Consider the following 16,811-nt stretch of genomic DNA (forward strand, 5'->3'; position numbering starts at 1 on the left):
TTGTTATCTCTACTGGGTATTCTCCAGCATGTCAGGAAATAAGGACTAGGAGATTTTGTCATGTGAAGTCTACAATTGCTTCAACATGAATTATTCATGTATCTCTTGCAGGGCCAGACTCCGTTTTGTCTATATGCTATTGCTATATGCAATAACAATGATTGTCAAAATGCATTTGCTCTATCTTCTCCCATCATGCATTAAATTCTCAAAGAGGGGATAATATTTTAATAACTACTAGAAAAAAGGAAGATGGAGAACTCTGATGGGAGTCAGGAGGGAGGAACTCATAGGTTTCTGTATAACCAGAACATGAGGATGGTTAGAATAGCAAGTGAACAAAGAAAAGAAAAGGTAGAGAAGCTAAAGATCATTAAGGCCAATTTAGAGGCTCAGACAAAAATAAAATATAATTGGGATTATTCGAACAAAGAATGATAATGTGTATGTTACTATATGGTAGGTTTTTGTGTCTATCAGGTATTACAAATAAAATAAATAAAATTGGACCACACAAGAAGTCCAATGTCAATAAGCAACATTTATATGACATTGTACAGGTTACAAATAACATCTACATATAATGTTTATTTTGCTTTTCACAACAATCCTATAGAGTGGTGTGGTATTATTATCCTTACTTTACAGTTCAAGAATTGAGACCCAGAAAAACTTAAACAAGTCTCTAGGGCAGAGAACCTGTATTAGTTTGGAGATTGCATGCTAGCTACTGAAACAAACCATTCCCAAAGTGACTTAATAAAGAGGCATATTTCTAACAGTAGATGATAGATAGATAGATGACAGATAAGATAGATACAATTAGCTACTACATAACTAAGAGATTTCAGGCATAAATCATAACCAATCTCTTACAAAATTGTAGGCTCATAGATTTTATTCTTTTTATCTATTTTGTCTATTTTTGTAAGACATTTTCAATATTTTTAAACTGACTATAATAACTTTATAATTGACAAAATATGAAATTTTTACCACTTTGTGAACTTCAGAAGATACACTACTTGTGCCCTTGTGCTTCATGTGGCATTATTTCTTTTACTACACATGTAAGTGTTCCACAGGAAGAAAAGGGGTCTCATAAAACATTTGTTGACCAGCTGAATAGTTTATAGTTATGTATAAACTGAGACAACATTATTTATTTTTTAAATAACTTTAACATAGAAAAAAATTCTGGCTGAGGAATAAAAGAGGTATGGAAATGAATGGAAATGTGAGATTGAGAGATTAACTGGAGAAAGAAAAGTAGTGCTGTTTGACTTTTTCCTAAACTGGATGCTCATTACATCAACTAATTAATAATATATACTTATGAAAAGACATTGTCAGAACAGTACATGGGTCTATTGATTTTGTCATCATGAGAACATTATACTCTTACCTTTGTGAGATTAAAGTGAATGGAGGGAGTAACCAGATTCTCCACAAATTAGAGCCACTAATTTTCATTTTAAGAAAAAAAAAGCATGTCACATATTTAGCATTTTAATTGAGATCTAGCAATGAGAACTTTATAAGATAATAGTTTAAAAAGAATTTATTTTTATCTTAAAGTAAATAAGTACAATAATAGCAATGGTAGCCTCAAGGTAAAATGTTGAAGAAATGTAGCACCATGAAGAAGGGCAGTCTGTAACTGATGTTGATACTTCTAACTGTGCTATCATAGATATGTTAATAGGTGGCATGGACAATTTTTTTTACTAAATACTTTTGAATTTTTTTGTTGTTCAAGTACAGTTTTCTATCTTTCACCACCATCCTTCCCCACCTTCCCACCTCCTACATATCATATAACCAGGTTTTTTAATTTATTACATACCTACCAAAAGTTAATCCCCATCCTTAGTGGCATAGGAAATAAAAAGAATGTTAGCCCTGTCCTCCCTGGACAGGGCCCTGCACCCACCTGGGAGACCAGAGTGTCCCTGGCGAGGTGGTTCTGCTTACCTCTCACACCCCAACCCCATGCTCATTTCTGGGTGCCCTCTGCTCAATCCCACTCTTCTGTGGGAGCTGGGCTGGTGTCCAAATAAAGAGCTGCTGGCTTTAAAAAAATCAATGGTACTGCATTTAGTTAAAAAATTACAAACAAAAACTCATAGACACAGAGGTCAAACAGTATGGTCAAACAGTATGGTCATTACCAGAGGTAGAAGGGGTTGGGGGGAGGTAGTAAATGATAAAGAGGATCAAATATATTGTGATGAAAGGAGATTTGACTTTCGGTGGTAAACACACAATGCAATATAAGATGATATATTATATATTGTACACTTGAAACCTATATACTTTTTTTTTAAGATTTTATTTATTTATTTTTAGAGAGGGAAGGGAGAGAGATAGAGAGAGACAGAGAAACATCAATGTGCGGTTGCTGGGGGTTATAGCCTGCAACCCAGGCATGTACCCTGGCTGGGAATCGAACCTGGGACACTTTGGTTCCCAGCCCACGCTCAATCCACTGAGCTATGCCAGCCAGGGTTGAAACCTATATACTTTTATTAACTAATCTCACCCCAATAACTTTAGTAAAATAATAACAAAAGAAAATATAATTTCAGCATATGGTCCCTGCTTTTTAAAAAGTAAATGATCTAATTAGGGAAGCAATACTTTCATATGCAACAATCAATTGTAATAATCATATCAATAGCAACAACAGCATTTGTTGAGCCCTTTCAATGTGCCTAGAACTGTGCTCAACCAGCATTAAATCATTAATCCCCACAACAACCCTGTAAGTATGAGGCACAACTGTCCTGCTTTTGGGGGAAGTATAATTTGGGAGTCATTGGCATTGCTGTCATTATCTTTACCTTATACTAATAACAATTGGCCAACATGAATTAATCATTCTCACTATGTCACTAGCTCTTTGCTCTAACTCATTATAAACAAGAATATCTTACACATGGGTGTGTTCTACAGAGGATGGGCCCTTTTTTGCAGCAGTGAGTTCACTGCACTCAGGTTGTTCCTCGAGAAGGATGAGGCCACATGCTTGGGAGACTGTAGAGGGGTGTTGAGCATCAGATAAATGTTGGATTAAATCACGTCTAAAGTCCACCTGGCATCTATGCAGGTCCCTAATCTGTGCCTTGCCACACTAGCTCAGGACTCATTCCATTTTTACCTTAATTTCTAGTTTCTGTTATTACTCCTCCTGAGATCTTGGCCACTTGGCAAACCTCATCATCCTTCAAGTGGCAGCCCAAATATTTTCAATCTTGGAGCCTTATTCACTCTCACAAGAGTTAGGTGTTTTTCCATAAATACCCTTAGTTCTTTGGGCCAGCTCTGTGGGTTGTTAATCATATTGTACTGCTTGCCTATGTGATCATCTTCATGTGAACTTCTCGAAGGAGGCACCATGTGTTATCCAGGTTTATATTCTTTGGATCTAACAAAATGTCTGCAGCATTATAGGTACCCAGGTAACATTGTTTGAGTTTACTCCTCTCAGAATATATGATTCAAGCATACCTACATTAGATAAGGCATGCTAAACTGTATTAATAAGAAGTCTCAAAATTATCCAGAGTGGTAGAGTGTGGAACAGATAAAAGATCAGGATAGGTGCTCCATTTTGCTGACGGTTCTCTTCACAAGGCCATTTATTCCTCCTTCAACACATGGCTTCCAGGCCACTATGCACATGGCCATCTCAACCAGGAACAGGGAATGAAGAGGGAGTAGATTTTGGCCTTAAAGTTTTTGGCCCAAAGTAGCCCATATTACTTCTGCTCAATTCCATAAATCAGAACATCATCCTCTGATCATACCTAAGAACAAGCAAAGTTTAGACATGGGTTCTATTTGTATGCTTAGGAAGAATAGAGAGCATGCATCTTGGTGGACAGCTAGAACTCTCTACTACATGGCCCTTCCACCAGATTGCCACTTTTTGCTTTTAAAAGCATGACCATATTCCCTGTCATCGGGCTTCAAACTACATCACAGCCATCTGTGACTTGTAATTCGTCTTTCTCATCCCTCCCATATAGAAAATAATTGTCCTGTATTCTTGACCTGTGAAGTCTCCTCTTTTTCACTGTTTCCTTCCTAGTTTAAGAGAACATAATGTCTCAAAGTTAATCATTAATAAATATAAAACTAAGGGAATGAGGGATTTGGAAAGCAGTAGCAACTATTACTAAATAAAGTAAATTTTAACCCTAAAGGGAAATAAATTCATGGGAGGCAAAGCTAAGTATATGTATCTTTGATGGCTTCTTTTTAAAGAAAAATCTCATCTAAGGATATGCTTATTGATTTTAGAGAGGTTGAAAGGGAGAGAGAGAGAGACAAGAGGGAGAGAGAGACTGAGACAGAGACATGGACATGAGAGAGAAACATTGATCAGTTGCCTTCCATATGAGCCCCAAATGGGAATTGAACCCAAAACCTATGTATGTGCCCTAACTGGGAATTGAACAGGCAACCTTTGGGTCAATAGGGCAAAGCTTCAACCAACTGAGCCGCTCAGCCAGGGTTAATGGTTTCTCGTTTTAATGGCTCCAAGAAGTAGCAATAAAGAGAAATCAGAGAAGGAAAAGTGGAAATAAATGAAGACCATCTAAATGAGAAAAGCAAAGACTATTTTGATCTTGTTATAACAAGGGAGTCAGTCATGTTACTTGCATTTTGGTAGACTCAAAGGTAGACAGAGGAGAGGAAAGACTTTATAGCGCAAAAAAGGGAAGGCTTTCAGCACATGTGCCCTGACTGAAGGCTGTTGGTGTGGGGAAACTGTACCTGAGAAGAAAAGTGGTGTAGTCAGGAGTTGGTAAAGGAGTTCATTGGCCTCTGGTTGGTCCTAAATTGGAAGCAGGAACAGAATAGAGAAGCTGTAAGTTATTAATCAAGTCCTGGCCATTTGGGACTGATTATTACAGAAATTGTTGTTTAGCTTCCTGGATTGTCACTAGAGAGCAATCTGGCTTCCTACAAATCTGACTTACATCCACTGGCTTCCTGGGTTGTTTATTGTAGAAAAAGGGCTGGTATCCTGGGCAGTATTGCTGCAGGTTTGAGTCAAAGTTCTACTTTTAAAAAGTCCTCTGGCTATTATCCATTTGTATATTCTCTCTCTGAAGACAAATGTTCATTGAGAATTTTCTGTTTTGTGTGTAAGCATGGTGGTGGCAGGGAATGGGGTAGAGACTTTGTTACAGAGGTGTTTGGCTGGAAATAGACCATAAGAGAAACAACTGTGAACAGAGTGAGAAATAAGAAATTATGCCATTCTGCACAAGAAAAGCTGCTACAAAAGTGGCAAGGGCCATCTTCATACAAGAATAGGTCAAGTACCACCACTATTAGAGCAAGTACACAATTGAAGTCTTTTGATATTAAACAAAAAGATTTAAAAGGACAACATACAGAGGGCCCAGAGACATATGAAAAGATGCTCAGGATCACTAGCTATCAGAGAGATGCAAATTAAAACCATAATGAGGTACCACTTCACACCAGTCAGAACGGTCAGAATGGCCATCATAAACAAATCAACAAAAAACAAGTGCTAACAATGATGTGAAGCAAAGGGAACCCTAGTACACTGTTGGTGAAAATGCAGACTGGTGAAGCTACTTGGGAAAACAATATGGAACTTACCCAAAAATTAAAAATGGAACTGCACACCCAGCCCTTTATACTTGTTCCTGTAAACCCTTCCCCTTTTCCCCTGAAATTCCCCTGAAATTCCCTCCCCTCTCCCCTCTGGACGCTGTCAGCCTGTTCTCTATTTCAGCGTCTTTGGTGATATTTTGCTTGTTTCTTTGTTTTGTTGTTTAGGTTCCTGTTAAAGGTGAGATCATATGGTATTTGTCTTTCACCACCTGGCTTATTTCACTTAGCATAATGCTTTCCAGTTCCATCCATGCTGTTGCAAAGGGTAGGACTCCTTCTTTCTTTCTGCTACATAGAATCCCATTGTGTAAATGTACCATAGTTTTTTGATCCATTCATTTACTGGTGGGTGGGCTGGGATAGAAGTAAAAGATAGAAAATTGTACTTGAACAACAATTAAAATAAAATTTTTAAAAAATGGAACTGCCTTTTGACCTGGCAATTCTACTGCTGGGGTTATACCTGAAACACCAATTCAAAAGAATCTATGCACCCTAATGTTCGTAGCAGCACAAGTTATATCAGCCAAGTGCTGGAAGCAACCTAAGTGTCTATCAGTAAATGAGTGGATCAAAAATTACGGTACATTTTTACACCATGGAACACTATGCAGCAGAAAGAAAGAAGGAGCTCCTACCCTTCACAACAGCATGGATGGAACTGGAGAGCATTATGCTAAGTGAAATAAGCAAGGTGCTAAAAGACAAATATCATATGATCCAACCTATAAGTGGAACCTAATCAACATAACAAACAAGCAAGCAAAACAGAACCAGAGACATTGAAATAAAGAATAAATTGACAGTAACCAGAAGGGAGTGGGGAGGGAGATAATGGGGAAAGAAGGTGAAGGGTCATCAAGGAACATGTATAAAGGACCCATGGACAAAACCAAAGTGGGGTAGGATTGAGGGTGGGAGGTGGGGAGCAGTAGGGTGGGGGAGAGTAGATGGGGGAGGGGGGAATGGAGACAACTGTACTTGAACAACAATTTTTAAAAAAAGGTTTAGAGTAAGTTTGTACCCAAGATTAACAAGCAATTGGATAGCAAATGAACTTTAGAACTTTGTGTATAGTGCTTTAAAGATGCTGCCAGGTAAAGCCATTGTGTACTGGAATAGCTCATTAACAACAGCAGCAGCGAAGGGGAAGACTTTCAATAGAATGTATGGGCCCTCCATTTGCCACAGAGCTCATGACAATCCCTAGTTTTACATTGAAGCCTGCTTCCTAAATTGCAGCCTTAGAGCATCTCTGACAGGATCTTGGCACTTCATACCAGATTTTAGCTAATTGTTCATCTGCCATCCTCAGCTCTGCCCCCAGGATCTCTCACTGAATCTGTCTTCCACACCTTCATAAATTGGTGTCAAACTGCCCCTTCCTGGTTTCTGGCTCCACTACCCCCAAGTCGTGCTTAAATCAGCAAACACAACAAATGCTTAAACATTCTCATTCCCTTAAAATTGACTGCAGATGAAATGCCTATGTGTAGCTGCCATTATGGTGAATAGATAATTATTCTGTCCTTTAAAACAGAATTCCAAGAACTATGTTTTAGAGTAAATTTTAATTAGCTGTGGAATGACTTACTTTTCTCAATTAATCATGTCTGGAGATAGTAAAATTATTGGACATAAACTCTGATAAATAATACCACTTCCCTGAAGGCCATTTAACTGAATTTCAACAACAACAAAAAAATGCCTATAATGCCCAGCTTGTCTCCAAGGTGTATGACATGCAATCACACTCAATGGGAGAAGGCATTACAATATATATTGGCTTAGTTTTTTCCCACAAGTGTAACAAGAACAAGATAGAATGAAGGTAATATGGTGTCTGGAAAAGAGCGGTGTGTGTGTGTGTGTGTGTGTGTGTGTGTGTGTGTGTGTGTGTGTTGTCATGCCTTTGTTAGTAGATTTCTCACAGTTCTTGAGGCTGAAAGTTCAAGGTCAAGATGTCAGCAGCATTGGTTGCTACTGAGACCTCACTCCTTGGCTTACAGATGGCTGCCTTCTCCCTGTGTCTTCACATGGTCTTCCCTCTGTGTGTGTCTGTGTCATAGTTTCCACTTCTTATAAGAACACCAGTCATATTAGATTAGGGCTCAACCTAAAGACCTCATTTTAACTTAATGAATTTCAATTGGCCCTAGCTTCAAATTCTGTCACATTCTAAGGTACTGGGACTTAGGGCTTTAACATAGGAGTTTGTGAGGGGACACATTCAGCCCTTTACAAGTGCCTATTGCAGCGAGATCAAGCTCCTTTGTTGTGTGCTTGGGATAAAAAATAGGACTCATGTATTAAAACTAATCTAGAATTATATCTTGTGTCCTAGGGAAAATTAGAATACTAGAATTCTAAAATCTTATTTTAAATTTGATAAGTTTATGTACTTTGCAGAAATCTTTTCTATAAAATGAAATGTCTATACAAAATAATTGAAAGATAGAGTTGATTTAGTTTAGAAGAAAATCATTTTAACTTTGAAAGTATTCATCATTTTTATCTTATTAATAGATACTTAGAATAAAATATCTAAAATTAGTTTTAAGGCATATGATTTTAAAATATAACATTATTATAAGGCTATTTCATTTGCTATTATTATAGATAATAGTCTAAATAGATTTTATATTAATAAGTATAAAGAATAATTCACCTTAAATATTTAAAAGAGAAATATAATAATGAAATTTGATTTTTAATTACATAGGGAAATAAAATTTAAATCTCTACTCCTCCAAGATACTGTATAATACATGTGTTTATTTGGGGCTCAGCAATATAAACAGCATTGTTGGTTTGAGTGCAATAACACTAGATGATGTCTGATAAAGGATCTTAGTTACGTTAGACCCAAGGATCTTTCTTTATAACCTGGTCATTATGGAAATATATCCCCCAGCACAGAATCTAGATCTGCAGCATTGATATTCTGTCATAAAATAGCTTTTGGTATTTCAATGGGATATTGCTTTTACTCCTATGTGTCTCTCTCCTTGAGCAATTTGCACAGCCAAGAAAATTTCATGTCTACTGGTTTATTGAGTGAATCCCAAGCTTATCCAGTTTATACAAATTAGTCTACATCAGCTGCTGTATAGGGTTGACCCTAGGTGAATATGTGAATTCCTTTTCCTTTGCCAAAAGTCCTCACAAAATACCTCATCCATTTTGGAGGACTATTGGCCAGAGCCATCTAGCTGGGCCAGCTTTTCTAAAATATCCTTCTCCAGATAGATAGGAATTCTTGATTCTACTTCATCCTCTTATAATGTTAAAGATTGTTCATGTTAACATTTTGATGGCTCATTTATATATAAATTCTTCCAAACCTCCCTTAACAGTGCTGCTAATACAGTACCCCTCCCCACCCCACTTATCCACAGTTTTGCTTCCCATAGTTGCAGTTAACAACTGTCAACCTGTCTACCAGGGTCCAAAAATATGAAGTGAAAACTTTTAGAAAGGAACAATTCTTAAGTTTAAATTGCTCAATGTTTTGAGTAGCATGATGAAATCTCAAGCAGCCCTGCTCCACCCCTCCCAGGGGGTAAATCATTTGTTTTTTCATCATACCCACACTGCATATACGTATGCTTTCTGCCTATTACTTAGTTGAAATCACCATTACCAGATCAACTGCTGTGGCCTCACAGTGCTTGTGTTCAAGTAACACTGAGAGTAGCCTAATGCTATGACACAGTGCCTATGTCATTAATCTCATTTCATCTTGTCATGTAGGCATTGTGTCATTTCAAATTATCACAAGAAGAAAGAAGGGTGAGTACAGTACAAGTGATTTTGAGAGAAAGACCACATTCACATAATTTTTATTATAGTATATTGTTATATTTGTTCTATTGTATTGTTGTTAATCTCTCATTGTGCATAGTTTATAAGTTAAACTTTATCATAAGTAGATATGTACTGAAAAAAACATAGTATATATATGAGGTCTGTCCAGAAGGTATCCATGTAATATGAAAAAAAAAGACATTTATTGAAGAAGATACAAGAAACATTGTACATAGGACAATGACACCTTAGTCCCCTTTAAAATAAACACCTTGGGACCTCACACAGTTCTCCCAATTGCCATTAGCTGTCCTGTCGTATTTTCCTAAATATTATCGATGGTCTGAAATCTCTTCCCTTTCAAAGGTGATTTTAGTTTTGGGAAAAGCCATAAATTGCAGGGCACCAAGTCTCCATTGTAGGGGGTTGAGTCGCCTAGATGATTTGATATCTCACCAAAACACTCTGCATGAGACATGATGTATGAGCTGGCACATTGTTGTGATGAAGATGCTAATCATATTGCCCATAGCTGCAGCCTTTTATTTTTTTTTTTACAGTTTAAAAAAATTTTAATTATATTTTATTGATTATGCTATTTCAGTTGTCCTGATATTTCCCCTCTTGCCAACCCTCTACCCAGCACCTCCCCACCCTCTCCCCCCACCATTGTTCATGGCCATGGGCATGCATATAAATTCTTTGGATACTCCATTTCCTATACTGTGTTTTACATCTCCATAGCTATACTGTGGCTACCTATTTGTACTTCTTAATCTCCTCATCTCTTAATCCATTCCCCCACAAACCTTTCCCATCTGACAACCATCAAAATGCATTCCATATTCATGATTCTATCTCTGTTTTTCTGGTTTGCTTAGTTTGATTCTTTGATTCAATTTTTGATAGATATGTATATATTGCCATTTTATTTTTCATAGTCTTGATCTTCTTTTTCTTAAATAAGTCCCTTTAACATTTTATATAAAAATGGTTTGGTGATGGTGAACTCCTTTAGTTTTTTTCTTGTCTGAGAAGCTCTTTAGCTCCTCTTGAATTCTAAATGATAGCTTTGCTGGGTAGAGCACTCTTGGCTGTAAGTTCCTGCTTTACATGACTTTGAACATTTCTTGGCAATCCCTTCTAGCCTACAAAGTTTCTTTTGGAAATCAGCTGAGTCTTATGAGAACTTTTCTGTAGGTAACTAACTTCTCTTGTTGTTTTTAAGATTCTCTATATTTAACCCTTTTAGATTTTAATAATTATGTGTCTTTGTGTGGGCCTCTTGGCATCCATCTTGTTTGGGACTCCGTGTTTTCTGGACTCGAATGTCTATTTCCTTCACCAAATTAGAGAAGATTTTTTCATTATTCTTTCAAACAGATTTCCACTTTCTTCCTCTTTCTCTTCTTGTGGCAACTCTATGACTAGAATGTTGGACTATTTGAAGTTGTCTTACATGCTGTTTATACTATCCTCATTCTTTTGCATCCTTAAAACCAGAGGTTTGAACTCTGCATCTGATAGATAGCTTATCTCCATTTCATTTAGTTCTTTTTTTTTTTTTGGAGTTTTGGTCTCTTCTTTCATTTGGGCTATGTTTTTTGTTTCCTTGTTTTGGCAGCCTCCTTGTGTTTGTTTCTATGTGTTAGGTAGAGTCGCTATGAGTCACTGTCTTGGTAGCTTGGTCTAATGTAGCAGATGTCCTGTAGGGTCCAGTGACACAGCCTCCCCTATCACCCAAGCTGGGTACTCAAGGTAAGCCCTTCATGTAGGCTGAGTACACCCTCCTTTTGTAGTTGAGCCTTAATTAACATTGGCAGGTCAATGGAAGGGATTTACCCAGGCCAATCAGCTGCAGGGACTAGCTATGACCACTGACTACCACCTTCTGCCCTCTGTGGAGGATCAGCTGTGCAGGGGCACGGTGGTGGTGCTCTGACATGGTCTGTAGCTACCCACTGGGTGTGCAGGCTCTGAAGTTTCCTGGGTAGTACAAAGCAAAGTCATCCCCAAACTGTGTTTTGCCCTGGGCCACCCTGAATGAAGTATAAAACTATCCAGCTGCAGCTGGTGTGGTTAAGTGGGTTGAGTTTCAGCCTGTGAACCAAAGAGTTGTCAGTTTGATTCCTAGTGAGAACACATGCCTGGGTTGTGGGCCAGGTCCTCAGTAGGGGGCATATGAGAGGCAACCGCATATTAATGTTTCTCTTCCTCTCTTTCTCCCTCCCTTACCCTCTCTAAAAATAAAGAAAGAAAATCTTTAAAAAAATAAAATTACCAATATCTTATTTAAAAAAAATAAAGCAGTCTGATATGGCTACTACTTGTGCTGGACTTGGAGATACACAGGCAAAGTCAAGCTATGAATCTAGGCTGGCTGCTGCTAGTGCTGGGCCTGAGGCACACTAAGGCCAACTATTGCTTGTTTGAGAGGATTTAGGAAGTTGTGAAGCATGAGCCAAGACCAGCCATTTGTATGGAAAAGCAGCTTGGGTGAGCCTGTAAATTTGGTGGGGATCTCTAGGACAAACAGTGTTAGCCAGTTTGATGGAGTCTCAGATATGGCACCAGCTTGCTGGCTCTGTTGGGAGAGGGTTCAGAAAAAGGACAATGGCTTCTGCTTGCCTTAATGACAGCCACTTCTGTTCCTCCCTATATGCCACTGGTGCCTTTCAAGTTGCTACCCTGATGGTGGAGCTCAGAAGGAGTGAATCTGAGTAGGTGAGTCCATGTATGGGTACTGTAAAAAGAACCACTTGGGGATCCAGCAGTTTCTGCCACTGACTCAATCCCCACTGGTTTTTGTAGCCAGAAATTGTGGGGACTTCCCTTCTTGGCAGTAGAACCCTGGATTCAGGGGCCTGGTGTGGGGCTGGAACTCGTCCCTCCTAAGATATCCTCCCCAAATATTTATCTACCACATGTGGATGTGGGACCAGCCTGTTCCACATCTTTTCCCCTCCCACCAGTCTGGATGGATGTGGTTCTTTTAATTTCGTAGTTGTCAGACTTCCATTCCACTTGATTTCTAATGGTTCTGAGTGATGGTTGTTCTATATTTTAGTTGTAATTTTGGTGTAGTTGTGGGAGGAGGCAAGCCATGTCTGCCTATGGTGCCATCTTGATCGGAGATTCACTTCAGCCTTCTGAATCATCTGAACAATTTTTGCAGAGGAATGTTCAAGCTTAACACAAAATTTGATACAGATTTGTTGCTCTACTCACTCAGTCATTTTGAATGTGACAGCCACATGGTACACAATCTCACTCAACAGCATCTACCACTCCTAGTGACTAATGCAGTGATGTCGTCATTGCTCACATATGTGCAGTCCAGTCTACTTTCCTTGGCTGCCAGGTTACATCAGTGTTGTGCAAACCATTCTCATTATATTAATAATGGCTAGATTTTTTCCAAACAGACCTCATATAGTATGCAGTACCATGGAAGGCCAACTGTAGTAGTATTTTTAAGGACTCTGGCAAATTGATAAAAACAATTTGCTCTACTACAAAGGTCAGAATCACACAGTAAGCCCCTAATGACTGAACTAGACTTCACACAGCATTTAAAATGCCAATATTTTTCTGTTTCTTTTAGTTTGAATTTAACACAATACCCTCAAAATATTGGCTTAGTTTCTTGAAATACATTGGTTTGATGATTAATAGTGGGAAGTTGAATGGGATTTTACCTGGAGAAATCAAGCTTCTCAGCAATATACTTTACTTTCTTGAAAATAGCAGATTTGGGACAAAATTATGTCAGTGGTCTGACAAATGCATAAGAAGGTTCTTGCCTTTCAAATTCCCTTTGCTCAGGGAGGCATAACATAGATAGTAAATGTAACAATGGTGATGACCAGTGACTAACTTCATATAGAAATCAACAACCAGTCCTCATCATCTAGCTTTTGCAGAAAACAGCTTGATCACTAGGAACCCATACTGCAGCTCTTCACAGTAATTTGTAGACAGTGATGTAAAGATAAAAACCTCAAGTGATTTCTATTTCCTATTCATTCATTAGAGCCTCAGAATTTCTGAGAGTCCTAATATAAAATAGTCAACCATTTTTCTTAACTGTTTTCTAAATAAGAAATTAGAGATAAATTTGATTTATACTACTTCAGTAAATACTGGACACATCAATTGTTGATTTTGAAATGTCAAGACAGAAACAAGAAATAAGAAATTAACTGTTATTCTGTTCTGCAATAATTGTTAACAGGGCAATTTGATTTATTTTGCAAATTCCAGAGGTACATCAACATCCAGTATCTGAACTGGAAAGAGAAATAATAAAATAAATCCAGTAAGACAATAGAAAAATAAATTATATTTTAGACAAGCCTATGTAAATTATACTATTAGCATGGAATATTTGGTTTTTGTAACTGTTTATGGGGGATTTAAATTGAAGGACTAGATTTCATTGACTGCTTCTGTGAACAGCTGAGACTGACAGCATTTGGAGAAGCCAGTTAAAAGCCAAGTTGGATTATTAAGCAATGCTTGATAGACGACTACCTCCCAGGATTTATGGGCAGAGCCTGCCTTTGGGCACACTTAGCTCCCATGGAGGTCGGTATGAGTTATGACCATATATGATCCTCTAAATGATTGCTTTTTAATTATGTGCCACTCTTAGATACCATCATTTGTTTACTATATGGCATTTATGCTTCCATGATGCTAAGGTGTTACTAATGGAATAGAAGAGTATACCCACCAATAACTATTTTCTTAGTGTATGTACACACTTGCACACATGTATCTCCTAAAACATTTTCAGGCTATACTATAAGAGCACAGATGGAGGCCAGCATATCATGTCTAAATATTTAAAAGTCATAAATCAATCTTAACAACTATTAAATGAAATATGTTTTATTCTGCTCATCCTCCTACCTTGATAAATTACCCCCAAAATGTCAAACCAAAAACTTGTAAATATTGTTTATATTGCTTATATGTGACTGATAGTCATCAAAATGAAATTGGTGATTGAGTTTAATTATTTTTTTAAGTTTTATCTATTGACTTTAAAGAGAGAGGGGAAGAGAGAGACAGAGAAAGAAACATCAATTTTTTCTACTCATTTATGCAATCATTGGTTGATTCTTGTATGAGCTCTAACCAAATATCAAACCTGCAATCTTGGTGTATCAGGACAATGCTCTAGCCAACAGAGCTACCCAGACAGGGCTTGTGCTTAATTATTAATGCATAAGTCTAAGTATGAGGCTATAGATCAGCATTTGCTAAATAATAAAATACAGCATATATAACTCACAAATTATATGTTTATTCCAGAATATTATTTTTCTTATCTTTATGTCAACTGTATCACTAAATATGTTGCTCTTATCATACATTCTGAAGATGTCATATCTTCATGCAACTTTTGTTACGAACATGATATTGTTAAATTAGCAGTTTTTGTTAGGTTATTGTAGTTTTCATTTATTTCAGTTTGCAGAAACTATTCCTTTAAGAAAGTACCAACTGAGATTGTCAATAAAATGTTTAAAACAATACTTCGATTTAGAAATTGTGCTTTTATTCAAAAATTATGTGTTGTGTGTGATAAATTGCCATTATTTTATAACATATTACAAAATACTTTAATTTCATTACATAAATTATTGTCACAAAGTATGATTTTTACCACCCCTGGAAACAACAGCTGGATTGATATAGTTAAGTCTTGTCCTGCCACTTCTCTCATGATACAAGCTATACCTAAATACACACAAATTTAATTCTATAATAACCTCTTTGATATTTCAAAATGTTCTTCTGCATCCACAAGCAACTCTTGAGATACAATGCTACTTCATGAGTATCTCAGGAGCCATAAATTGGGACATGAAGAGAGGTGAAAAAGAAATGGACTTACAGTAGTTATTGGGAAATAATTCTTTGTTACTTCAAGAACTTATTGTGTCCATGCCTTCAAAGATAAAGGACTCAAATATTAATTTGTTGTTAATTTCACTTACGTAAGTGAGCTCCTGTTTCCATCCTCCCCATACACCAGCAATTTTCACCTTTCTCATCTCATGGCACACATAAACTGATTACTAAAGTTCTGAAGCAACACCAAAAAATATATATTTTTGCTGATCTGACAAAAATAGGTCTAATTTTGATTCATTCACACCAGATGGCTATTGTTTTGTTGGCTGTTGTTGATTTTTTATTTGACAATGTAAAGGAAAAAGAGATTAGTGCTCTTGACTAAACAGTCAGGTATTGCACGTTTTAAAAATTCTTGCTGCACACTGGTTGAAAATCACTGTCATACACCAAAGAACATCAACTACAGCAGCAAAATAGCAAAGTTTGAAGGCATTCAGCTGCGTACTTCTGTCTGAAGAGTATGGGCAAGCCATATAAAGTACCTCCCTGAATTTTGAAACATTTTAACCACCAATGTGTTTGTAAAATGCAGGGCTCGGGCCATGTTCTTGCTTGCCTGCATTCTAAGGTACTGACTCCACTCCATTGATCTCTGCTATTGTATGTCTGTACAACTGCAAATGATATTGAAGTAAGAATATTTTCAGTGGCTTTACTCTCAGCCTGTTGAACTCACCCAAGCTGTTTCAATTGTAATATGTCCTTCTGCTTACTCTTTAAGTGGGCCAGCTGCTGAAGGGGACCTGTTATATATTTTGATATAGCAGAAGAAGTGTAGAAAAATATGTATTTAGTAGACCAAATATTCCTTCAACCCAACTGTCATGTTTCACTGGTTCAAGCCTGCCACTGCCTGAGAGACTTTCTGATGGGGCTATCTCTTCAAATGCTGTTGGTAGGCTGGGGGCAGTTCTTCCTCTCAACCCCATCACTCAGTGTAAGCAAGTCTTCATCATAAAGTGACTCATTTTCTCCAGTGGGATGCCAATTGCTGGTGATATTGCTTCCTGAGAGATTTACGATTTCAGAGGTGACACAGAAATTACTAGATATGGGTGGAATAGATGCAAGCAGCAGTACTTTTTTGCAGATTAAAGCCATGTGTCTGTCTTTTCACAAATGTGAGCATAAGGTGAAAAGAGTTAACAAAGCCTCTGTTGATTTTGAAGAGGTGCATCAGGTTTCTAAAGGTAACAGTATCATTAATGATGGCCAAGTCATTTCTCTTTGTCTTTTTAATGTATGTTTGTGTTTCATTCAAACACAAGCCACCTTGTGAGAGGATTGCCCATTTTTAATATAAAAATAAAGCCATTTTATTGTTTGTGTCAAGAAAGTGCAGAAAAGTACTCCAATATCCCTGATCTAATGGTGTATTTTGAGTCTAAGAGGTCACCAAAGTGTTTTTATAATCGTCA

General features: G+C 37.4%; 1 protein-coding gene across 1 annotated transcript in view; it reads left to right on the top strand.

The window, feature by feature from the left end:
• The window catches only part of XKR4 (XK related 4), a 435,558-nt gene that overhangs the window by 161,449 nt on the left and 257,298 nt on the right, over window positions 1-16,811 (top strand). The window lies entirely within an intron of this gene.

This window comes from Phyllostomus hastatus, unplaced genomic scaffold (assembly GCF_019186645.2).
Source record: "Phyllostomus hastatus isolate PE091 unplaced genomic scaffold, TTU_PhHast_1.1 phas_scaffold_21, whole genome shotgun sequence".
Lineage (NCBI taxonomy): Eukaryota > Metazoa > Chordata > Mammalia > Chiroptera > Phyllostomidae > Phyllostomus > Phyllostomus hastatus.